Genomic DNA, 26,117 nt, shown 5'->3' with positions numbered 1-26,117 from the left:
GTCACATTTTCTATTTCTATGCTCAGTAGCCAAGAACCATGGGGATTCACCATATGTCTGTGTTACTGAAGTGCTCCATTTGCCTCGTGCTTTAAAATCCTGTTGAATTTCACAGCACAATTTAAAAACCAAATATTCATCTCCTACCATGGAAAGTATGCCAGCCTAACGCTTAATATGTTTCTCTCTCACAATGGAGAGTGTTGCAGGGCTCAGAAGAAAAGCTCCAGATAAGAAGAAATGTGGGCTTTCTTTAAAAACATGAATTCAGGGCATTGGCTAACCGTAGATCCCTAAATGTTATTGAGGAATAACTGATGAAAAATGTATATGGCTTTCTAGCTTTAGAGTTGTTCTGTTCTTAAGCTGTGGGCTCCACCTGGTGAGGGACAGGGTGAGCTTTTTTGTCTTTTCTCATGGGCAATTTCTCCAAATGGGCTAGGTTTCTGCATCCACAACAGGAATGAACCGCTCACTTTGTCTCTTCTACATCTAAGATGCTTTTTCTGAAATGATTTGGTTATCTGTTATGGTATTTAGATAAAGGCCTTTCAGTAGCTTCTTACTGCTGGGTTTTATTTCCATTTGTGAATGGCCAAGTACCGTATGTACTCAAATATAAACCGGGATTTTTGGTCCAAAAAATTGACCCCAAAATGTGGATCCCAGTTTATATTTGAGCCAATATACCCCTCCTTCCAAAATTATTGCAGGCCGCCACCGCCACAAGGCTTTGCACCCTGCCACCCTCCCTGTCCTAACCTCAAACTTCTACCGCCGATCACCGGTGGAGGTGCAGCCGCCAGGAATGAACTTTCCAAGTTCCTGCCCCACTGTTAAAATGCTTTCATGAGTGTCTTCGGCCACTAAAAAGCACAAGCAGGCGTGCAATTTGGCGCAGCAGCTCAGTGCTGAGTGGCTTCCTTAATGGCTCCCGCGAATTCTCACAGGAGCCATTAAGGAAGCCGCTCAGCACTGAGCAGCAGCGCCAAATCGCGCGCCTGCTCATGCTTCTCAGTGGCCAAAGACACTCATGGAAGCCTGTTAACAGTGAGGCAGGAACTTGGAAAGTTCGCTCCTGCCCTGCTGCACCTCCACTGGGGATCAGTGGTAGAGGTATGAGGCTAGGGCAAGGAAGGAAGGGTTCAGAGTCTGACAGGGGAGGGAGGGGGGCTGGGTGCAATGCCTGACAGGAAGGGAGGCCTGGGTGCAATGCCTGGGTGACCTGGGTGCAGTGCCTGACAGGAAGGGAGCTGGGTGCAATGCCTAACAGGGGAGGGAGGAAAGGGTGCTGGGTGCAGTGCCTGGCAGAAAGGGAGCTGGGTGCAGAGACGGGCAGGATACTTGAAGATTAAACCGCCCGACTTATATTAGAGTCAACCATTTTTCCTCCTTTTTTGGGGGAAAAGGGGGGTCTCTACTTATAGTCGGATCAACTTATATTCAAGTATATACAGTACCTTACTTTTCTAAGAACTACTTTACCTAGTTCTTAGAGGAGCTTTGGGAACATATGACTATTTTATGGTTGATTGACATGCTATGAATGCACTGCTCTTGTGTATTTTCAGGAAAAAAAACCCTCTCCAAATACAACTGAACTGGGAGTCAAACAAGGGCTACACCTACCACCCTATGCCACTCCTTACAAAATAGTCATGATGAGCACTAGAGAAGATAGCAGATGTTAGATGGAAATGCCTTAGAAAAAGAACAATAACAGAATGGCAGAACAGTATCATCAAAATTTCCTGCTTATCTAGGTTTTCAAGTTCCAAAATACAATAAAGTAATCCAGGGGTGCACAATTTTAGTCCCCCATGCCTCAAAAGGTTTTCAGGATAGCTCTAACAAATATACAAAAAGGAGACTTGCAAAAAATACAACAGATTTCTCTCATTAACATTCATTATGCCCAAAAATGTGACCTGTCCATAGCCCTGAAGGACTGAACTTGTTTAGCCCTTAAGCAAACAAACAGATCCTTAAACTTTGTGGACAATATTAAAAAAACATTTCTATCAGCACAACATTTTTTTTTTTTGCGAGTAAAAAGGGCTCTAAATTACATATTTTATTTCACAATGCAGGCAATTTTCATCACACTGTCTGGAGAAATCCCTGAAGGTGCTACTTTCAAATTCACATGCATTATTTCAAAAAAGAAAATGTACCTGCAGAGAAAGCAGGAACAGATCTTTCTTTGTTCCCAGAGTAGTAATGAAAGCAAAAAATATGCACTTGGATTTCCTTTGTTTATTGGTTCGGCACATGCAGATTTACAAAGCTCTTCAAACTTCTTAAAAAAAAAACAACTCAAACCCTTCTGCAATGTTTTAACAAAATCATGAGAAACTGAGCTGAAATTGAATTTAATGCCTATTCAGTGGAACATGTTCTGGACTCCAGTCTCTCGTCCTTTCTTATCTGATACAATTCTTCAATTTTCTTACTTATCATATTTTTCGGACCATAAGATGCACTTTTTCTACCCCAAAAAGGGGGTGGAAAAGGGTATGTGACTTATGGACCGAATACACTGCGCCCCCCCCCAGTACCTTTTTTAGGTGGCGGTGGTCCAGTGTGGTCTCCTGGATGACTGCCTCGGTCTTAGAAGAGTGATGCATAATGCAGGAGCGCAACCATTGCACTTCCTGCCTGGTCCCATGCCGCTCTGTGATTGGCTGCAGTCAGTAACTGACTGCAGTCAATCACAGAGCGTGAAGAGGAGGAAAAACCAAGAAGAAAAAATTTCTGAACCCAATTTTTTGTTGTTGGTTTTTCCTCCTCTACGGGTGGATGTCTTATGGTCTGGTGCGTCTTATGGTCTGAAAAATACGGTAATTTTCCACAAAGCCTACTGGACACTTGAAAAACTGGCTAAGCTGCTAAATGTTTCATCTAATACATGCTGGTTATGTTCCAAAGACACTGGTATATGCTAAATCTATGTCTACTGGACAAATGTTAAGACATGTAAGTAATTAAGAAATAATATACATCATCCTCCGTTCTGCAACCCTTTATATTTCCAAACCACAAGAATCCACTATTGTTCAATACCATGATTGCCGTAGCTGTCCATATAATCATCTCACACTGGAAAAACAATACTAATATCAATGCACATGAATGGTAGACTAAATTTGCTTATTCAGGAAATTTGATAATCTTCTTTCCAGTAGAAGATTTGATTATCTTCTTTGCTTATTCAGGAAAATTGATTTTTCCAGTAGAAAAGCACGAGTCCTGAACCTGTGTAGTGCATCTTCACCCATGAAGAATGCAGAAGGTATTATCTTACATTTTCAACTCTGCTTCCCCGAATCACTGGGCACTGCCCTCTCTCCTCAATTTGTACCAAAGTAGAGAGAACCCCAGAAAGAAGAGAAAAAACAAGAAGGGGCACAGAGAAACTCCCCAATCACATACTTTTGATCTGCTCTGCAAGAAAACCCAACTCATTATCAAATGCAACATAGCATCAACAAGGCAAAACGAAGCCAACCACCTACCTGAGTGCAACCAGCACTAAAACTTATTCAGCTCTGACTTTGTCAAGAGCAAACCTGTATCGATAATCCTGTCTCTCTGAAGCAGCAGCTTTATTACTTTGTCTTGCTTGAATGCCATTAGACAAGCCTCTGCAGAAGCATACCTGTCTAAGTCTTAAAGCAGGCTACACTAAAATTTGATAGGGCAGGGCTTTAGGACTCATCTGCTTTTCTAGTGGAAAGAAGATTATTGAGGTAAAAACCTAATCTTCCATTCCAGTGCAAAAAAGCACATGAGTCCTAAACCTGTGAAATGAATCAAAGCAGTCCCTCCAACCTAGGGTAGGTAGAAGAACCTGTTGCTAGCACCACGGACCCCAAAGCGAAGTCCTTATGTACTGCTACATCCGCTCTGTAAAACTTAGTAAATGTGTGTAGCGTGGACGACATAGCTTCCCTACAAATTTCTTCGGACGAAAACATGCTGGACTCCACCCATGAAGAAGCCACACCTCTGGTAGAATGGGCTTTTAAGGAAATTGATAGACTTTTGCCACATCCTATGTAAGCAGAAGAAATAGATATCAGTATTCATCTGTCAATCAAGGCCTTTGAGGCAGGCCTTGCTCTAAGTCCATGTTAGGATGAAGAGGTGATCCAACAACCTGAAATCACTGGTTACCTCCAGGAAACAAAGGAGAACTCATCTGACATCTAGCCGTGCTAGTATTTTGTCCTGTTTCTTTATGCCTATGACCCGGCAGTCAAACTTCCTGATTCACATGGAATGCTGACACCACCTTCAGAAGAAAAAAAGAACCATAACCAGAAACACTCCCGCCTCCATAATTCTGAGGAATGATTCCCTATATGACAGGGCCTTGAGCTCCAAAATTCTTCTAGCTAAAACGATGGCTACTAGAAAGTCATTCTAGCAATTCTTGAAGTGAACCCAAGACAAATTAACCAAAATGCAAACTTTTTCAGTGAAGAGAAATATACTATTTTATGGGGTGTCAGAAAGATCTTTTGAAGACAAACTTCAAAAAATTCTTAAGATCTTCATTCATCCCCTATGGCTTTGTACGTAGTCATTTAAATAATTATTCACTCATGATATGTTGTATAGATAAGATGATAACTTAGCTTTTCTTTCTTTTCTTTCTTTTTTTCTATTAAATGTGTTGCACTGCTTTCTCTAGCGGTCAGCATATATCGCTCCCCTGCCGACGCGTTTCGCCTATCTTTGTCAAGGCATGGGGTCTAGGGAAAACACAAAAAACATGCAATATAAAAATCTAAGAATATTATTCTCTAAAACAGACTATCTCTCCAAGACATACCTGAATCATTAAATGCTCCTATCTGCAGTGTTCAGCGGCTTCTAAGGAATGGCCGCCGCGTTGATCTACTCACTGAAATAGTAACATCCCCGGACGTCATATCCGGGGATCAATAACTAAGGTCAACTTGAGCTAACCAGTCAGCTGATTCGTTTAACCCCTCCGGGGCCATGGAGTTCAGCATGAACATCCATCGAAGTTCTTTTAAATTGAGAATTTTCTCTACATTACCTCCCTCCCACCCTACTGTAATACTATCCAACACTCTCCATTTCAGATCTTTAAGTGTGTGACCACATAGTTTCCAATGATGAACTAGAGGAGAGGTTTCTTTACGGGTATGAACCCGAGATTTATGTTCAGTCAATCTAATTTTAATGGGTATAGATGTGCGACCGATGTATAGTTTAGGACATGGACATTGTATGCAATAGATGACTTGACTAGAATTACAATTAGTAGGGTCCTAGAATAATAAGAAACCCCCGTAGAGGGATGAACCCACATTTCACCTGGAATCGTGAACGGACACCATTGACACCGACCACAAGGAAGGTGACAACCTTTAATCTTAGGTGTCAAATTTCTAATAATACTATGATTGACATATTCACCAACATTTTTTTGTCTTTTATATGAACAGATTGGACGATTTTCCAATTGAGGATTGGCAAGTCTAGCTACATGCCAGTGTTTATTAATGATTTGAGAAATCTTTCCCCAAATCATTAATAAACACTGGCATGTAGCTAGACTTGCCAATCCTCAATTGGAAAATCGTCCAATCTGTTCATATAAAAGACAAAAAAATGTTGGTGAATATGTCAATCATAGTATTATTAGAAATTTGACACCTAAGATTAAAGGTTGTCACCTTCCTTGTGGTCGGTGTCAATGGTGTCCGTTCACGATTCCAGGTGAAATGTGGGTTCATCCCTCTACGGGGGTTTCTTATTATTCTAGGACCCTCACTAATTGTAATTCTAGTCAAGTCATCTATTGCATACAATGTCCATGTCCTAAACTATACATCGGTCGCACATCTAGACCCATTAAAATTAGATTGACTGAACATAAATCTCGGGTTCATACCCGTAAAGAAACCTCTCCTCTAGTTCATCATTGGAAACTATGTGGTCACACACTTAAAGATCTGAAATGGAGAGTGTTGGATAGTATTACAGTAGGGTGGGAGGGAGGTAATGTAGAGAAAATTCTCAATTTAAAAGAACTTCGATGGATGTTCATGCTGAACTCCATGGCCCCGGAGGGGTTAAACGAATCAGCTGACTGGTTAGCTCAAGTTGACCTTAGTTATTGATCCCCGGATATGACGTCCGGGGATGTTACTATTTCAGTGAGTAGATCAACGCGGCGGCCATTCCTTAGAAGCCGCTGAACACTGCAGATAGGAGCATTTAATGATTCAGGTATGTCTTGGAGAGATAGTCTGTTTTAGAGAATAATATTCTTAGATTTTTATATTGCATGTTTTTTGTGTTTTCCCTAGACCCCATGCCTTGACAAAGATAGGCGAAACGCGTCGGCAGGGGAGCGATATATGCTGACCGCTAGAGAAAGCAGTGCAACACATTTAATAGAAAAAAAGAAAGAAAAGAAAGAAAAGCTAAGTTATCATCTTATCTATACAACATATCATGAGTGAATAATTATTTAAATGACTACGTACAAAGCCATAGGGGATGAATGAAGATCTTAAGAATTTTTTGAAGTTTGTCTTCAAAAGATCTTTCTGACACCCCATAAAATAGTATATTTCTCTTCACTGAAAAAGTTTGCATTTTGGTTACTAGAAAGTCAGTCATTACCGTGAGGTCCATCAGCTTGGCCTTTTGCAAAGGCTTGTACGGGGCCTTACTCAGGGCCTTCAACATGAGATTAAGGTTCAATGAAGGACAAGTTGGATGCACTCATGGACACAACCACACTGCTCCCCTTCAAGAATATGGAAACATTCGGATGAGATGCCAGTGAACCTCTCTCCAAACGAGCACGAAAACAGAAAAGATTGGCTACCTGATCACCAGGCCCTTTGCTAGGTTTCTTGAAGGAAAGATAGTATCGCTGCAATTGGAGCCCTAACCGGCTCTATCTGTTGCTCCAAACACAAGAGTTGAAATGATTTCCAGGCTTTCGTGTAAGCCTCTACTGTCGTTGGTTTCTCGGAGCAGAGGAGTGTAGCTATGACCACCTTCAAGCATCCTTTTCATACTAAGGCTGCGTGCTTAAGAGCCATGACATAAGCCCAAAGTGTTGCAGAATTTCTAAGGCAACTGGGCCCTGCGTGAGAAGCAATGGATGGAGAGGAAGTCTCAGGCTCTGATCTCTTTACAGCTGAACTAGATCCACATACCATGGGCGACGCGATCCATCCAGAGCTATGAAGATCACCAGTCCTCGAGTCGCTATTCTTTAAATGACTTGGCCTATCATTGGCCAATGTGGGAACACATACAAGAGATCCCTGGTAGGCCTTGGTTGTACCAAAGCAGTGGTCTCAAACTTGCGGCCCGCCAAGTACTATTTTGAGGTCCTCGGCATGTTTATCATAATCACAAAAGTAAAATAACACAGTTTCTTTATCATGTCTCTTTAGCTATAAATTACAATATTATTATTAAAACTTAGCCAAATGGAAAGATTTATAAACTATAAAGAGTTTTTCCTCATGCAAAATTGTCATTTCTTTAAGACATTAACTATTTTTTTCTGTGGCCCTCCAAGTACCTTCAAATCCAAATGTGGCCCTGCAAAGGGTTTCAGTTTGAGACCACTGTACTAGAGCATCCACACTGGCGCTTAATGGCTTGCACCTTCAACTGAAGTATCATGAGGTCTTGTGATTGAGGGCTGATTCTATCAGGTCAAAAGTCAGATGCCCCCAGTGAACAATTCTGTCAAATGTTATTTCAGACAGGGACCACTCTCCCAGGTCCAGCGTCTGTTAACTGAGAAAGTTGGCTTAAACACTGTTTACACCCACTATATACAAATCATTGCTGTGGCATTGTTCGAGAAGACACTGATCGCTTTCTCTTCTAAGGTCCTTTGGAAGGTCCATAATGCCATTCGAATGGCTCTCAGCTCCAATCTGTTGATGGGCCATGTTCTCTGCAAAGGCTCCCAGTGGCCTTGGGCTGGATGACCCTTGCAATGATTAAAGACTGGCATCTATAATCAGGATCACCCACGCTGTTATGCAAAGAGGCAATCCCTTGGACAGTGTCTCCAGCCTTAGTCACCATCGCAAACTTGGCGGGCTCCCACTATACACTCCAAAGGCACCTGAAGAAAGGCTGTCTCCAGCAACCAGCGGGATAATAGTGCCTTCAGGAGAGGCAGAAGATGAGCTTTTGCCCACAGTACCATCTCTATTGTCACCACCATAGACTCCAATAACTGTAGATAATGCCACATTGTTGGGGCTGGTATTGCTAGAATCTCTAAAATCTGATCCCTTAGCTTTTGTTTGCGAGCCTCGGCCCTTTGCTGTGTTGAATACAATCCTCAAATTCTCCAAGCACTGCAAGGGATCCAGATGACTGTTTTGGAAACTGATGATCCAGCCCAGTTCCTGCAAGAAACAGACTACTTGTCTCTCTGCCTGGGATAGAGCCCTCTGCCTGGGATAGAGCCCTGATGAGCCAGTTGTCCAAGTATGGATAAACCTGAATTCTTGCTCTGCACAAACGTGCTGCTGCCACTACCATTACCTTGGTAAATGTGCGTTGTGCCGTTTTAAGTCCAAATGGGAGCACTGAGAACTGAAAATGTTTCTCCTGCATATGGAATCTAAGAAACCTTCTGTGAGCTAGAAAAATGGGAATATGCAAGTAAGCCTTTGTCAGATTCAGAGAGGCTAGATATTCCCCCAGAGCAACCGAGGAATAACTGATTTTACTGTCTCCATGACTTGAGCACTTGAGCACTTTTAAGGCTGCATTGACTAACTTGAGATCCAGAATTGGTCTCCAGTTGTCCGAATTTTTCTTTGGCATGATGAAGTATATAAAGTATCTGACCGAGTCCAAATCAGCCTCCAGGACTTCTTTCGTCACCCAGATCTGCAACAGCCATTGCACCATTGCTCATACCCTGGCTGCTTTCTCTGGTCTCCCTGCCAGGAAGCCTATAAAAAAATCTCAAGGCAGCTGAAAAAATTCAAGATTGTATTCCTCTTGAATGATGTCCAGCACCTACTGGTCTGTGCAAATCTGTTCCCAGGCCTCCTGATACTCCGCAAGTCTCCCACCTATCCAGGAAAGAGCAGAGAGGGGTTTGTGTCATTGGGACTTCTTGGAATTGGATGCTAAATGAGCACCTGATGCGGGGTTTTGTCCAGAGGCACCAAACCTCTACCTAGACCTTGAAATGACCTCTGTGAAGAGAAGTTTGTCAAAGACTACAGAGGCTGCCTGTAGCCTAGAAAGGAGCCACAACTTGACCCTACAGGTACACATGGCTTGCTATCTGGGAGAGACATAGGATGCCTGTCCATTACACTGGTCATAACATCATATAGCCCAGGGGTGTCCAACCTTTTGGCTTCCCTGGGCCGTATTGGCCGATAAAAATGTTTCTGGGGCCGCACAAATGTGCAAACGCTGCAGCAAGACAGAGGAGAAAGCCAGCAAGACGGTAAACACCTGGGGGCAGCAGAGGAAAACACTGCATCGCCCTCGACCGGGGCTGCACAAAATACTTCACGGGGCCGCATGCGGCCCTCAGGTCGCAGGTTGGACAACCCTGATCTAGCCCCTTTGCCCAAAAGCATCTGTCACTTAGCAGCTTGCTCAACGTGCTTTTAGAAGCCAAATCTCCTACCCATTGTCTGATCCAAAGCATCCTGCAGGCAGAAATAGAGTAAGCAGACACTTTACTCAAGACCCTCAACACGTTATACATAGTGTCTGCAACATAATCCACCCCCAACAGAACCATCTGGAGCAGGTGCTTGCCTTCAAGGTCAGAGCCTGGTGCAGCATTTTATCACAGGTGCGTACCACAAAGGAAGCCACTGCCACTACCTTAGGAAACCACTGCCACTACCTTAAGACCAAAGCAAAGGCCTCAAATTGAGAATCAGATCCGTCTGCAATCCTGAGCATCCTTCAAGACCACACTCCCTTCTCTGGGAAGTGAAGTATGCTTTGTAACCTGTGCTACTAAGGAATTCACCTTAGATGGTATAAACAATTGCTGGAAATTGGGAGCCATGGGATACAGCTTAGATATCACCCTAGCCCCCCAGGACTACTGGGGAGCTCTAAAGCACCCAAAGCCTCAAACAAACTTTGATTAATACCGAAAAATAATAAATATTAAGCAGAGCATATATGAGACACTTTTTCCTTGCTTGTAGAAGGAAAAAACTGAGGAGAGAGGGTAGTGCCCAGTGATGAAGGGAGGGAGGCAGAGTTGAAAATGTAAGATGATACCTTCTTCATCCCTTACGGGTGAAGATGCACTACCCACAGGTTCAGAACTCATATGTTTTTTGCACTGCAAGAGAGGCAATATTTATCCAACTACTGTACAAGTGAACTGAAAAATCCCCACAAAATGTTTTTTGTCATATCTTCCACAGAACTCAGCTGATTCTTATGAAATTGAGGGTTCCTTTTACAAAGATACGTTGGGGCCTTAACGCACAGAATAGCGCACACTAAATTGACGTGCGCGCTAGAGCTGGCATTAGTTTTAGAAGCGTAGCGCAGGTTTAGAGCACGCTAAAGTACTGCATGCACTAAAAACGTTAGCGCACCTTAGTAAAAGGAGCCCTTAGTGTATAGTGTCCCGAAAGTAAAACGCTGAATGTAAAATGCTGTAAATATTTCCCAGGAATTCCCACCATACCACAATACTACCTTGTGAAAATGAATTGTTGCTAAGAAATGTGAAATAGAAGCAGATGATAGTTTGTAAACAGTCTCTGTATCAAAATGGTTTTCAGTTTAGAAGACCAAATTCTGATAAAAAAACTTGGTACCACTAAAAGGTTATGATAGTTGATGATTGTTGAAAGAATTCCAACAAAAACGGCTTTGATGTGTTGCTATGCAAGAGCGTAAGCCAGGCAGCAGACAACCATGGTCGATATGAACACAACTGCACACTAATGTTGTACGTGATCTTGTACTGAGTCAGTGTACTGAGCCAGGAGGACACACCAGAAAAACAATGAACAACTCACCAGAAAAGCGGGAATAAGCCATACAACTGTGGTTAGGATAATTCATGATGATCTGAAATTTAAAAAGTGTCTTAAAAAGCATTGTGCCCAAGAATTAACTTTACACAACAAAGACACATACCTGAAACAGTGCAAGCAACTTTTGACCAAGTACCCAGAGCACAGCATCAGCTTCATCTGGTTTACAGATTAAAAGATATTTACAGTAGCTCCACCGATTAACACACAGAATGACTGCCTCTACGTGCCTTCAACAACATTGAAGCATAAGGTTAATGCCAAACGCCTGCTACGGACCTCCAGCCAATCAGCCATGATATCGATCGCAATCTTGAAACTCAGATTCACAAATCTGTTTTTCATCAATTTGACGCAGAAGCTGTTGCCAGCGATCCATCGCATGTTGGGAGACTACTTTATCTTCCAAAAGGACAATATCCCAGCACATCGGGCAAAGGACACAGCATAAGTGCTACATCAGGAGACCTCAGACTTCACTGGTCCAGACCTCTGGTCTGCGAATTCATCAGACCTAAACCCAGATGATTACTGGATCTGGGGGCTGATACAGGAAGATGATTACCAGACTGCAATATTTCAAAGACCTTAAACAGCGTCTTACCTCTGTTTGAGCAGAGCTGAAAAAGAGCGTCAATGACAAGTCTATATAGATCAGTGGTGACCAAGGCTGTGGGAATGTCTTCATGCAAAGGGAGCATACTTTGAACATCTGCTTAATTGAAATATTACCTTTTTCTGCAAGATATCCCATAAAACTTTTTGATGTGTTTTTATTCAGTTCACAATTCATTATAACAAGACCAGCGCCAGGACTCCCCCTTAAGAGAAGGGAGCCGGGCGCGAAGGAAGCCACAGCAGCCACGTGGCAGAAGGAGGAAGCAGCGGCTTCAAGACAGGGAGCGAGTAGCCGGGAGAGGAGAAGAGCGGCGGTGAGGAGCGGGTAGCGGCGAGAGTTAGCTCCGCCCACCCGCGTCACCAGCCGCGACACCAGCAAGACCAGCGCCCGGACTCCCCCTTAAGAGAAGGGAGCCGGGCGCGAAGAAAGCCACAGCAGCCGCGTGGCAGAAGGAGGAAGCAGCGGCTTCAAGGCAAGGAGTGAGTAGCCGGGAGAGGAGAAGAGCGGCGGTGAGGAGCAGGTAGCAGCGAGAGTTAGCTCCGCCCACCCGCGTCACCAGCCGCAACACCAGCAAGACCAGCGCCAGGACTCCCCCTTAAGAGGGGGGGTGCCAACGGCACGCGGCCGTTCGGCGCGCAGCGAAGGCGAGCGGCAAAGGCGCTCGCCTTAGCGAGAGCGCCTTTGCGAAGGAGCCTTGGAAGGAGCCCAGGCAGCCCAGCAGCGAATCCTAAATTTCTAACTATAAAAAAAAAACAAAAAACAAAAAAAAAACTTTTTCTTCTGTTTCCATTCTTCTCTTCTCTCTCTATTCTTTCAGCTAGCTGCACACCGAGCTAACTCACACTCAGCCAACCCTTTCAGATACCCTCAGCTCTTAACTTCTTATTCTCTCAGACACCCAAATCTTTCATAATCTCGCACTAGCTCTCAGTAGGATTTTTCTAACTCTCTTTTCTTTTTCTAATTTACTGACAGGCAGACCTAATTCACAACTTGGAAATGGCAGGGAGGACTAGAAGCGCCAAGGCTACAATCAAATCCAGCATTCCAGCCACCATGGGGACCCTGGAAGAGATCACGGACGGCGTACGAAGGGAGGAGGACTCAGGACGGTGGACAGAGGTCTCCGTGCAGACCGAATACACCCCCCGGCACTACACTACAGTCTCCACGCAGACAGAGGAGGCTGCTCAGCTGGATGGAGCCCTCATGCAGGAACTGTGGAGCCTCAGGGAGGAGGTGGTTCGCCTGAGAAGCATCCGAGAGGATGAAGCCTACATCGACGGAGTCGTTCAGGAGTTGTCCCAAATTACAGAGCAGACCCACAACAAGTCCATTCTCGTGACACCCAAATCATCAGCTTTGAAGCCAACATTTGGGATACAGGAAATGGCTGGCGGCAATGACACCTGGCAGTTGGTGACCTCTTCCACAAGTAAACATAGAAGATACCCCCCCCCTTTTTTCAATCTCTTCATCCTCTTCTTTTTCTTCCCAACAGGCCAACCCTACATCAACCCCTCAACTCATCCTGAAGAATAGATTCCAGATTCTTCAGGAAGAAGCTGCCGACAAGGTACAGGAGCAGGCCCAACACGCAACCCCATCTGCTGACCGACTTCCCCCTCCACAACGGAAGAAGCGCAGAGTTATAGTCATTGGGGACTCCATGCTGAGGGGCACCGAGGGACCAATCTGCAGACCGGATGCACACTCAAGAGAGGTTTGCTGTCTGCCTGGAGCCAAAATACGGGACGTCACCACCAGTGTTCCCTCTAAGCGGGCGGGTGTTGTGAGCAAACTTTTTTCACCGTGAGCCAAAAATATCGGGCGCCAGCAAGTTATGAGCCAACTCGCCCGATTCTCCTCTCGCCGCCCTGCCATCTGCCGTACGCCTCTTCCGATCGTGCGCTGTGACGAGAAACGTGTGCGCTGCGATGTAATATTTTGTGCGCCAGCGCACGCCAGCGCAGCTTAGCGGGAACACTGGTTCAAATGGTTTTATTTATTTCCCCAAATTTATTTTTGTTATACGCATTGAAAATATTTGATATTGCGTTTAAATCAAAATCTCAATAAACTTGAAACGAGTGCCCGTGAGATTGTGGGAGGGTTAAATACTCAAAACTTAGAAGTTTTTGCTACGCCAGCTTTCTGGTATCTTTACATACAGTGGCGTACCTAGCATATGTAACATCCGGGGCCCATCATTTTTTGGCACCCCCCCCCATCTGTAAGAAAAACATGATTTTTAGTAACAAACCACACGTCACACATGAGTACCTAGGAAAAGGCAGCATCTTACATATTGCAGTGAGCAGTACATCAATACACCCATTGTAAAACTAAACAAGCCAGACCAGCACAGATCAATCCTACACCGTCAATCCTAACAGAAAACCATGTCTTTCGAACACACAGAACACAGAAAACACCTTCGCCTAGTAAGGAATATGTAATCACAAACTAACCCCTCCCTCTTTTACAAAACTGTAGTGTGGATTTTAGCTACGGAGGTAACAGCTCTGATGCTCATAAAATTCTGAGCATCAGAGCTGCTACCACCAAGGCTGGTGCTAAAAACGCTTCACAGTTTTGTAAAAGGGGGGATAAAATAAAAATACATAGACAAAGGTTAAATTGAACCAGCAAGAAGCTGGACTCTGCATACAATGCTTCACAGAAACAGTGACACATGTCTCCTAAAGCAATAAATAAATAGAAATTTTTTTCTACCTTTGTCTTCTGTGGTTTCTCCTTTCCTCATCTTCTTGTAACTCTCTTCCTTCCATTCACTGTCTGCCGTCTCTCTTCCCCTATATGGCATCTTCTCTCCTTCTATGCCCCTTCCAGAAACTGTATGCCTCCCCCTTCCATCTCTCCTTTCACCCCATTGGTCTGGCATCTCTCTCCTCGCCTTCCCTCTCCCACACCTCTCCTCATAGTCTGGTATCTCCCCTTCCCTGATTCTCTGGCATCTCTCTCCTTTCCTTTTCTTCCATCTTTCGTTCCCCCTCCATGCTCTCACATCTCCCCCTTCCTTTTCCCTTAGACTGGCATACCTTCCTCCTACGCTCCAAGCCCTGGCATCTCCTTTAATTCCCTCCCTCATCTTCCTTCTCCCTCCAGCTGGGTACCGCAACCCTCTTCCCTGCAGCTCTGCACTTCCCCACAATTGCCATGCTTCGGTTCCTCTTCTTCCTTCCTTCCTCCCCCCCCCCCCGCGGGACCCTGCGGCACCATCAACTCTTACTCCCTCTAATGTCGGCCCTGCAGCTCCAGACTTCCTCGCACCTTCTCCCCTCCCCCTTTGGATCGCTATTATTTTAAATGTTATAGCCGCGGAGCTGTATCCATCAGTGGAGATGTCTAACCTCGGCCTGCCCCGGAACTCTTACTGCAGCAGCCGCCCGTCTAGGCAGGAACAGGAAGTCACTGTTGCAGTAAGAGTTCCGGGGCAGGCCGAGGTTAGACATCTCCACTGATGGATACAGCTCCGCGGCTATAACATTTAAAATAATAGCGATCCAAAGGGGGAGGGGAGAAGGTGCGAGGAAGTCTGGAGCTGCAGGGCCGACATTAGAGGGAGTAAGAGTTGATGGTGCCGCAGGGTCCCGCGGGGGGGGGGGGAGGAAGGAAGGAAGAAGAGGAACCGAAGCATGGCAATTGTGGGGAAGTGCAATCCCCCCAATGCGTCCCCTTACCTTACCTCCCCTTACCTTTGCGACGCGTGTGTGCGCTGTGAAGAGAAACTTTGCGCTGCGATGTAATATTTTGTGCGCGCGCGCAGGCCAACGCACCTTAGCGGGAACACTGGTCACCACCAGCCTGGGTAAACTACTTACACCTCATGACCATTTTCCTATGCTTCTTATCCATATAGGTACGAATGACACTGCCAGGAACACCCCAGAGACCATCACCAGAGACTTCGGAGCCTTGGGTGAGAGGCTGAAGCAGACAAGTGCGCAGGTAGTCTTCTCATCAATCCTCCCAGTTAGAGGCAAGGGAAGAGCCAGAGATGAATGTATCCTGAGTACGAACGAATGGCTACAAGGATGGTGTCGAGATATGAACTTCGGATTCCTGGATCATAGAGAGGCGCTGCAGGGACCAGACGGACTCCATTTGACCAGCAGAGGTAAGAACATCTTCAGACACCGACTAGCCCGCCTGCTTCGCAGGGCTTTAAACTAGGTAAGTTGGGGGAGGGGACCTACTCATATACTGGTGTGGAAAGGAACTATCCTGATGGGACGAGTCGACACTCTGCTTCCGAGGTAAGGACCCAATTTGCAAACAGTTCTCTAGGAGCCACACAGACTCAGTCAGGAATAGCCTTACAGGGACTCAGCAAACACAAACACAAAGTGTGGAGGGCCATGTATGTTAATGCACACAGTTTAGGCAATAACATTCTAGAACTGGAAACTGAAATAAGGGATGCCAACCTGGATGTGGTGGCAATATCCGAGACTTGGTTCACGGACGCACATGGGTGGGATATGGCTATACCGGGGTACAATCTACTTCGTCAGGATAGAGAGGGCAGGTTAGGTGGAGGGGTAGCAGTATACATTAAAGAGGACATCAAAACCACCAGGATCACTGATGTCAAGTATACCAGGGAGTCCCTCTGGGTAAACCTGGCAAGAGGTGGCAAAAAATGCCTGTATCTTGGTGTGGTATACAGACCTCCAAGACAACCGGAAGACATGGACGCAGAATTAATTGAAGACATAGAGAATATAACTCTACGGGGCGACACTGTACTGCTAGGGGATTTCAACATGCCTGATGCAGACTGGAACACATTTTCAGCAACAACCAGCAGCAGCAGGAGGCTTTTGACCTCCATAAAAGGAGTACATCTCAGACAGATGGTAACGGAGCCCACTAGGGCCCAGGCGATCCTAGACCTGGTACTCACCAACGGGGAAAGCGTCTCAGAGGTCTCGGTAGGAGATACGCTAGCCTCCAGCGACCATAACATGGTATGGTTCAACCTTGGGAAAGGATCCCCTAAATCAATTACAAAAACAAAGGTGCTCAAATTCTGGGGCACCAACTTAGCACGCATGGGAGATTTCGTTCATCAGACGCTGCAGGACCAAGCAGAGACCGGCAATGTGGAAACTATGTGGTTGTACCTGAAATCATCCATACACGAAGCAACTAATCGCTACATAAAATCAGTAGATAAACGGCAAAGAAACAACAAACCCCAATGGTACACTGAAGAGATCTCACAGCTCATTAAGGAGAAGAAAAAAGCATTTCTTTCCTACAAACGTATGCAGAGAAGAGAAACTAAAGTAGAATATAAGACCAGATCTGCAGCGGTCAAAACAGCAGTTAGGGAGGCCAAACTTCGAGTGGAAGAAACTCTGGCAAAAAACATTAAAAAAGGGGACAAATCCTTCTTTAGGTATATCAGTGATAGGAAAAGGAACACAGACGGTATAGTACGCCTTAGACAACCGGACGGAAACTACGCGGTGGTGGATTCAGAAAAAGCAGAACTACTAAATGAATATTTCTGCTCAGTCTTCACCTGCGAAGCACCGGGACACGGACCACAGTTGATGATAAAACAAGACGTGGATAACCCGTTTCAGAATTTTGAGTTCACACCTGGGGACGTCTACAACGAACTGGCAAGGCTAAAGGTAAACAAGGCCACTAAGGGTAGGTCATGCCAGTCCAATCTAATCAGCTTCTTTGACTGGGTAACAAGAAGACTGGACTCAGGAGAGTCCTTGGACGTCGTGTACCTGGACTTCAGCAAAGCGTTTGACAGCGTCCCACACCACAGGCTGCTGAACAAGATGAAATCGATGGGATTAGGAGAGACTCTAACTGCATGGGTTAAAGATTGGCTTAGTGGCACACTTCAGAGGGTGGTGGTTAACGGTACCCTCTCTAAAATGTCGGAGGTGATTAGCGGAGTGCCACAGGGTTCAGTCCTGGGCCCACTCCTCTTCAACATATTCATTGGGGATCTAACTCAAGGGCTTCAAGGCAAGGTAACCTTATTTGCTGATGACGCCAAACTATGCAATATATTAAACGGCTATAATCTACAGGATGCTATGGAGCAAGACCTGCATACTTTAGAAAGTTGGTCCTTAATCTGGCAGCTGGGCTTCAACACCAAGAAATGTAAGGTCATGCATCTCGGTAACGGAAATCCTTGCAGAACTTACACCCTGAATGGAGAAACTTTAACCAGGACTACGGCAGAACGAGACTTAGGAGTAATCATCAGTGCTGACATGAAAGCAGCCACTCAAGTGGAGAAGGCTTCATCTAAAGCACGGCAGATGATAGATTGTATCAAGAGAAGCTTCGTCAACAGGAAACCTGAAGTCATGATGCCATTGTACAGAGCCATGGTGAGACCTCATCTGGAATACTGTGTGCAATTCTGGAGGCCACATTACCGTAAGGATGTGCTCAGAATTGAATCGGTTCCGCGGATGGCCACCAGGATGGTCTCGGGGCTAAAGGGTCTCCCGTACGAAGAAAGACTGAGCAAATTGCAGCTCTACACTCTCGAAGAGCGTAGGGAGAGGGGAGACATGATTGAGACATTTAAGTACATCACGGGACGGGTCGAGGTGGAAGATGATATCTTTCTTCTCAAGGGACCCTCGACCACAAGAGGACATCCGCTCAAACTCAGGGGAGGGAAGTTTCATGGAGACGCCAGGAAGTACTTCTTCACGGAGAGAGTGATTGAGCATTGGAACAAGCTTCCAGTGCAGGTGATCGAGGCACGCAGCGTCCCAGACTTCAAGAACAAATGGGATACCTATGTGGGATCCCTACGAGGTCATGCCAAGGGATAGGGTCACTAGGACTTGAATGAGCGGGTCAGTAGAGTGACAGTATAATTACAATTATACTTTAGGGGGTCAGTAGACTTAAGAGGGTGGGTAAATAGTGTGGGCAGACTTGATAGGCTATAGCCCTTATCTGCCGTCATCTTTCTATGTTTCTATGTTTCTACTGTGGTGTGGTGAGAAATATTTACAACATTTTACATCAACTTCATTCAGGACACGATGCACTCAATTTCATAAAAATTGGGCGAGTTCTCTGGAAGATACGAGAAAAAACATTTTGGTGTGTGTGGTTTTTTTGTTTTTTTCAGTTCATAGTGTATAAGCACCTGGTATCTTCTAGATCAGTGTTTTTCAACCTTTTTACACCTATGGACCGGCAGAAATAAAATTCTGTGGACCGGCATTGGTCTGTGGACCGGCGATTGAAGAACACGGGGCTAAGTCGTGGGCCAGACCCCCCCATCTCTACCCAATCTCCACCCCAGACCCCACCCCCATAATAGTACTAATTGTAACACTATTTTTTCCATTCATTTTTCACAGATACACAATCTTATTAACAACACATAATGGTTAACCACAAAATTAAACTACACAAAGTACACTGACAGCAGATGTAAATTCTCAAAATTGACATAATTCAATCACTAAATTAAAAAATAAAATCATTCCCCCCTACCTTTGTTGTCTCCCTCCCTCCATGCTATGCCTTACCTTCTGGCCTGCTCCTGCCTGGCTATTTTATGCTTCCCCCGGTATTATCTTCAGGCCGGCTCCCTCTTCTTCACTCCTTGCGCGTCCCGTGCCTCATCTGGAAGCCTTCCCTCTGACATTGCAATGTCAGAGAGAAGGTTTCCGGTTCAGGCACAGGATGCGCCTGTGGCTTTGTGCACTGAATCAGTGAGGAAGAGGGAGCTGGCTCAAAGATAATGCTGCATTGATCGCACCATGGGCCGGCGGTTGAAGAACACTGTTTTGGGCCTGATGCACATGTTGGCCCTGTGGACCGGCAGAAAATTTCTGTGGACCAGCACCAGTCCATGGACCGGTGGTTGAAGAACATTGTTCTAGATAACTATTGTCAAAATATCAGCGTAATGTGAAGCATTTAATTTCAGCATGCAATAGCAATCTATAGCTTTGTGTTATTGTCTTATCTCTTTTATGAATAATTGTTGTTTCAAATCTACTACTTAGTAGCTTTATCACATGCCCCCTATTCCTAGTATTTTTGGAAAGAGTGAACAAGCGATTCACATCTACCCTTTCCACTCCACTCAGTATTTTATAGACCTCTATCATATCACCCCTAAGCCGTCTCTTCTCAAAGCTGAAGAGCCCTAGCTGCTTTAGCCTTTCCTCATAGGGGTCACCCCATCCCTTTTATCATTTTCATCACCCTTCTCTGTACCTTTTCTAATTCAGCTATATCTTTTTTAAGATACGACAACCAGAATTGCACACAGTATTCGAGGTGCGGCCATACCATAGAGCAATACAAGGGCCATATAATATTTTCATCTTTGGTTTTCATTCCTTTCCTGTTTAATTCCTAACACTCTATTTGCTTTCTTAGCCGCCACTGTTCCATGCATCTACTACCCTTTCTGTAAAAAAGTACAGTAAAACGTTGGATTGTAAGTAACTTGGTTTGCAAGTGTTTTACAAGACAAGCAAAACATTTGATTAAATTTTAACTTGATATACAAGCAATGTCTTGCAATACAAGTGCATACAATACACATACATCACAACTGAACCAATGGCTCTTCTCTCTCTGACCCTGCGGGAGTGTAGTGACTGTTCTAAACAAGCAAAGTCTTGCAATACGAGTACATACAGTATACATGCGTCACATCATCATAATTGAGCTGATGGTTCTTCTCTCTCTGATGCTGTAAGAGTGTAGTGACTGTTCTAAACAAGCAAAGTCTTGCAATACGAGTACATACAGTATACATGCATCACATCATCATAATTGAGCCGATGGTTCTTCTCTCTCTGACGCTGCAGGAGTGTAGTGACTGTTTTAAATGAGCAAGGTCTTACAATACATGTAATATATCTAAGTCTGGGCTTCCAGGATAGTATTTTTGAACAACAATGAAGGTGACCTTGGGTGCTTAATTTCTTTATTGTGTCTATTAGACTCGACACGTACATGTTTTGGGCCTACGGCTTAAATGAAAAAAGCTTACATTTGTTTTTGCGCTACTAGCAGCTGATACATACGATTTGGAAGACAGCGTAAGTTTTTTTTTCATTTAAGCTTTTTATTATCAAGGACATTATTGAGAAGGCAATAATTATAGTTGACATTTTCCAATTTATTTTAAATGAATATCATTCAGACTCCTGAGGCAGACCTTAGGGAAACACGTATGTGTTGAGTCTAATAGACACAATAAAGAAATTGAACACCCAAGGTCACCTTCATTGTTTTTCTTGCCTTTCTACCTTGAGAAGGTAGTATCTCCTGTTTCTTTGTATATTTTTGAATAACATTCACGCCTGATGTAAACTTTTGACCTTTGAAGCTGCTCCTCTAAGTTTCATTTTTACCATTCTCCTCGTCATCATAGTCTCCTTTTTTAAAGTTAAACGCTGTTGCAATTGAATTTCCTGTGTGAATTTATTCCAGGAATTATATCCAATCTGATCATGTTATGATCACTGTTATCAAGCGGTCCCAGGTCCACTTCCTCCCGCACCAATTCATGCGTTCTAAGAACTAGGTCTAGAATTGCTTCACCTCTTGTAGGTTCCTGAACCAGCTACTCCATAAAGCAGCCCTTGATTTCATCAAGGAACTTTATCTCCTTAGGGTGCCATGATATTACATTTACCCAGTCAATATCAGGGTAGTTGAAATCACTCATTAATATTGTGTTACCTAGTTTGTTAGCCTCCCTAATTTCTGATAACATTTCAGCACCTGTCCATTCATTCTGGTCCAGTGGATGGCATTACACTCCTATCACTATCCTTTTCCTCATTACACATGGAATTTCTACCCATAGGGATTTCAAGGTGTGTTTCTGCTCCTGTAGAAGTTTCACTCCATTTGATATAACGTAATGCCTCCACCAATTTGATCCACCCTATCTCTGCGATATAGTTTGTACCCTGGTATGACAGTGTCCCACTGGTTATCTTCCTTCCACCAGGTCTCAAAGATGCCACTTATATCTGTCTTTTCATTTAATGAAATATATTCTAATTCTCCCATCTTGTTTCTTAGGCTTCTGCCTTTTGCATACAGACATGTCAAACAATGTTTGTCATATCTATTTACACTTTTCTCAGCAGTTGGCACGGATAATTTGCAATCTTTAAAATCAGCCTGCTCTGTATTTAAGGTAGCTCTTGTCAGATAAATCTGATCAATTTCTTTGAATGGATGACCAGAGAATTAGATAGAGGGAGTGCACTAGATGTGGTATATTTAGATTTTAGCAAAGCCTAAATATACCAAGACATCTAATAAATAAAATGAGTGCCCTTGGGATGGGCCCCAAAGTGATGGTCTGGGCCAGAAACTGGTTGAGTGGAAGATGGCAGAGGGTAATGGTTAATGGAGATCGCTCTAAGGAAAGGGATGTTACCAGTGGTGTGCCTCAAGGTTCTGTTCTTGGGCCTGTTCTTTTTAACATTTTTATAAGCGATATTGCTGAAAGGCTGTCAGGTAAGATTTGCCTCTTTGCGGATGATACCAAAATCTGCAATACAGCAGACACCTCGGATGGCGTGAATAACATAAAGAAAGACCTAGCGGCTTGAAGAATGGTCTGAAATTTGGCAGCTAAAATTTAATACTAAGATATGCAAGGTCATGCATTTGTGCTGCAAAAACCTGAATGAACGGTACAGTTTAGGGGGGTGAAGAACTTATGTGCACGACAGAAGAGCGGGACTTGTGTGTGATTATATGTGATGAACTTAAGGTGGCCAAACAGGCTGAAAAGTTAACAGCGAAAGCTAGAAGGATGCTAGGGTGCATAGGAAGAGGTATGGTTAGTAGGAAAAAGGAAGTATTGATGCCCCTGTATAAGACTCTGGTGTACAATTGTGTACAATTTTGGAGTAAAAAATGTGAAAAATGTATGTCAACCCACTATAAACCAGATCCCCATAAGGTTAACTGAATACTTTCAATGCCTAAGTGAAGGAAAAGATCTCAGAATACCACCCCAAGGATCATATTGCTATTCTCCTTTGTTTTTTCGGTGGTATAGGGTATCTATCATTAATCAAAAATCTTCACTATTATAAAGAATGTATGATTTAATCAGTCTTATACATTCTACTACTCAATCAAATGTTGGAATTTTTCATAAGAATATTTTTTCTTTTCTATTATATTGTGTGAATCTTAATACCACTAATTAGTGTATGTCACAACCAATAATTAAAAGTTGTAGACACTTAGGTATTGAAAGTATTTAGTTAACCTTGTGGGAATCTGGTACAATTTTGGAGACCACATCTTCAAAAAGATAAAAAGGATGGAGTCGGTCCAGAAGACGGCTACTAAAATAGTACGTGGTCTTCGTAAGGTGGCGTATGGGGACAGACTTAAAGATCTCAATATGTATACTTTAGAGCAGAGATGTCCAACCTTTTGGCTTCCCTGGGCCGCATTGGCCGAAAAAAATGTTTCTGGGGCTGCACAAATGCGCAAACACTGCAGCAAGACAGAGGAGGGAGCCGGCAAGATGGTAAGCACCCAGGGGCAGCAGAGGAAAACACTGCATCGCCCTCGACTGGGGCCGTACAAAATACTTCACGGGGCCGCAGGTTGGACACCCCTGCTTTAGAGGAAAGGCGGGAGAGGGGAGATATAATAGAGACATTTGAATACCTAGGTGGCATAAATGTGCACGAGTCGAGTCTCATTCAATTGAAAGGAAGCACTGCAATGAAAGGGCATAGGATGAAGTTAAGAGGTGAAAGGCTCCAGAGTATTCTAAGGAAATACTTTTTTTTTTACAGAAAGGGTGGTAGATGCATGGAACAGTCTCCAGGAAGAAGTGGTAGAGACAGACAAAAACTGTCCGACTTCAAGAAGGCATGGGATAGGCACACGGGATCTCTGAGAGAGAAAGAGATAATGGTTACTGCATATGGGCAGACTAGATAGGCCATTTGGCCTTTATCTGCTATCATGTTTCTATGGTCCACTGTGGCCTGTATTGCAACCTCGCTATCGGGATGCTCCATCTTCCCTTTTAAGATTATATCCTTTAAAGATATTTGTTCCGAACCACAATCTTTTGAGCAACTGTCGGCTTTCCCCCAGTTTCTAGTTTAATAGCTGTTCGCTCTCCTTTTTAAATGTTGATACCAGCAGCCTGGTTCCACCCTGGTTAAAGTGAAGCCCATCTCTGCAGAACAGGCACCCCCTTTCCCTAGTATGTTGCCCAGTTCCTAACAAATCTAAAACCCTTGTCCCTACATTATCACCTCTTCCATGCATTGAGACCCTAGAGCTCTGCCTGACTCTTGGGTCCTGTGCATGGAACAAGGAGCATTTCTGAAAATGCAACCCTGGAGATTCTGGATTTTAACGTCCTACCTAAAAGTCTAAATTTGGCTTCCAGAACCTCCCTACCATATTTCTCTATCTCATTGATACCCACATGTACCAAGACAGCAGACTTCTCCCCAGCACTGCCTAAAATCTTATCTAGGTGACCCACCACTTTATATCTAGAAGGCCCACCACCTTCACACCAGGCAGGCATGTGACCAGCGATTCTCACAACCACCAGCCACAGGATCCTAAACCTGGCCAACGTTTTCATGCAAGAGAAACATCTTTAAGGGAGAAATTGATTTTAAATAGCTTTAGAGGGGCTTGTTTTGCTAAATTTTACTCTTAATTAATGGTCTTCATAAGTCTGCTCCTTAAGAGAAATCCATTTACAACATGTGCATCATTGGTCACTGTGATTGTGGTGTATTGAAAGTATTTTACGTATGTTGCCTTCTGAACTATTGTGAATGCTTTATTCTGTTAACTGCTTAGTTATAGGTGGTCAAGAAATTTTAGAAATAAAATAAATAAATATTAAATCTGTCTGCAAATGATCAGTCTCCTTTGTGATCTTGTTTTACGTAATCAGTACTTGTGCTTGACTAATAAAATACCAACTCCCAAGTTACAACTTGAGACAACGAGTGGAAACCTCATTGTTTATGATTTTTCTGTCAGATCTTGGCTTTCGCTTCAGTGAAGAGGTGCTTGGCTGCTTATTCCAAAGCTTGGCAACATTCATTCTCAGAACATTGAATAGCTATGTGAGGCCAGTTGTTCAATGCATTTATATGTCAGCAATGAGGAAGCATGTGCTGTCACACAAACCAAGACTCATTCTTACAATCACTGTACTGCATACTAATAAAATGTATATACTGCTAGCATGAAATACCCTACATAAAGAAAACTTAAGATGATTTTGGCATCTATAAGAAACAAGTATTCCATTTTGGATTGTATTATGAAATGGAACAAAAAATAAAAAAGAGAACCTTGACCATCAAGTTCACTTATTCAGTAACTGTTATTGAACTCTGCTCAGGCAAGCATCTCCATCCTTGTTGATTGCTCCTACATCCCAGTGCAGAAACCTCTATACACTTCTCCCTCCGGATTCGCAGGGGATAGGGGCAGAGCTGGACCACGAATGGTGAAATATTGCAAATATCTTCTGGTCCGGCTCTGACCCACCCCTGCCTCCCTCCTGCCTTCCCCCCGGCAACCCAGCCTTACTTGGTGGGCTAGCGGGCTTTCGGGGCAGGAGTGATCTTCCTACGCTCCTGCCCCGTGCAGATCGCCAATAGGAAATAGCTGCCGTGAGTTCCCGTAGTCTCTCGAGACTACGACGGGAACTCCCCAAAGCCAATTCCCATTGGCGATCTACACGGGGCAGGAGTGTAGAAAGATCGCTCCTGCCCCGAAAGCCCGCTAGACCACCAGGTAAGGCCGGGACGCCGAGGGGAAGGCTAAACTGTAGGGTTTTTTTTCTTTTTTTTCCCCCTCCCCAAAAAATCGCGAATATGTGAAATCGCGATTGCCGAAACTGGGAATGGGGAGGGGGAAGTGTTTAGGGAGATCTCCATAGAATGAAAAAAAATAAATATCCCAAATCTCTGAGAACCACCCCCTTGACACATGGTAAGATGAAATACAATGGGTACTCCTGGAGTTTAGATTAGTAGACTGATTCATGCTCTATCAGAAGTCAAAGCAGCCCATAAATGGTATCTTGTGCTGTCTTAACACTCCTCTCAAAAATCATATAGGCATAACAAATCATACTCAAAGGGTTTAGTTCCAAAAGGAGTTCAAACATGGAAGTGACCGAAACAGAATATGATCATAAGCTGTTCTCTAGTATAGCAAAATTCTAAGGGCAAAAATACTAAGCAAAAAGAGCACTGCTGCAAGTAGGTGTCAACCAGAGTGCTATACAGAAGGAAGTGGCAATTTCCTGTCAGGCTGTCAACCTGGAACCTTTCAGAATTCCATTTCTCCACTGCAGCTGGAGTGGAAGGTAGAACCTCACCTTTGGGCTCCAA

General features: G+C 44.1%; 1 protein-coding gene across 7 annotated transcripts in view; it reads right to left on the bottom strand.

Moving 5' to 3' along the window:
* Positions 1-26,117, bottom strand: part of USP25 (ubiquitin specific peptidase 25) — a 261,665-nt gene that overhangs the window by 153,725 nt on the left and 81,823 nt on the right. The gene's annotated exons all lie outside the window — the stretch shown is intronic.

The sequence above is a fragment of the Geotrypetes seraphini genome, chromosome 4 (assembly GCF_902459505.1).
Source record: "Geotrypetes seraphini chromosome 4, aGeoSer1.1, whole genome shotgun sequence".
NCBI classification, from domain to species: Eukaryota; Metazoa; Chordata; class Amphibia; order Gymnophiona; family Dermophiidae; genus Geotrypetes; species Geotrypetes seraphini.
The sequence above is the reverse complement of the archived record's forward strand: the minus strand, read 5'-3'. Positions and strand labels throughout refer to the sequence as shown.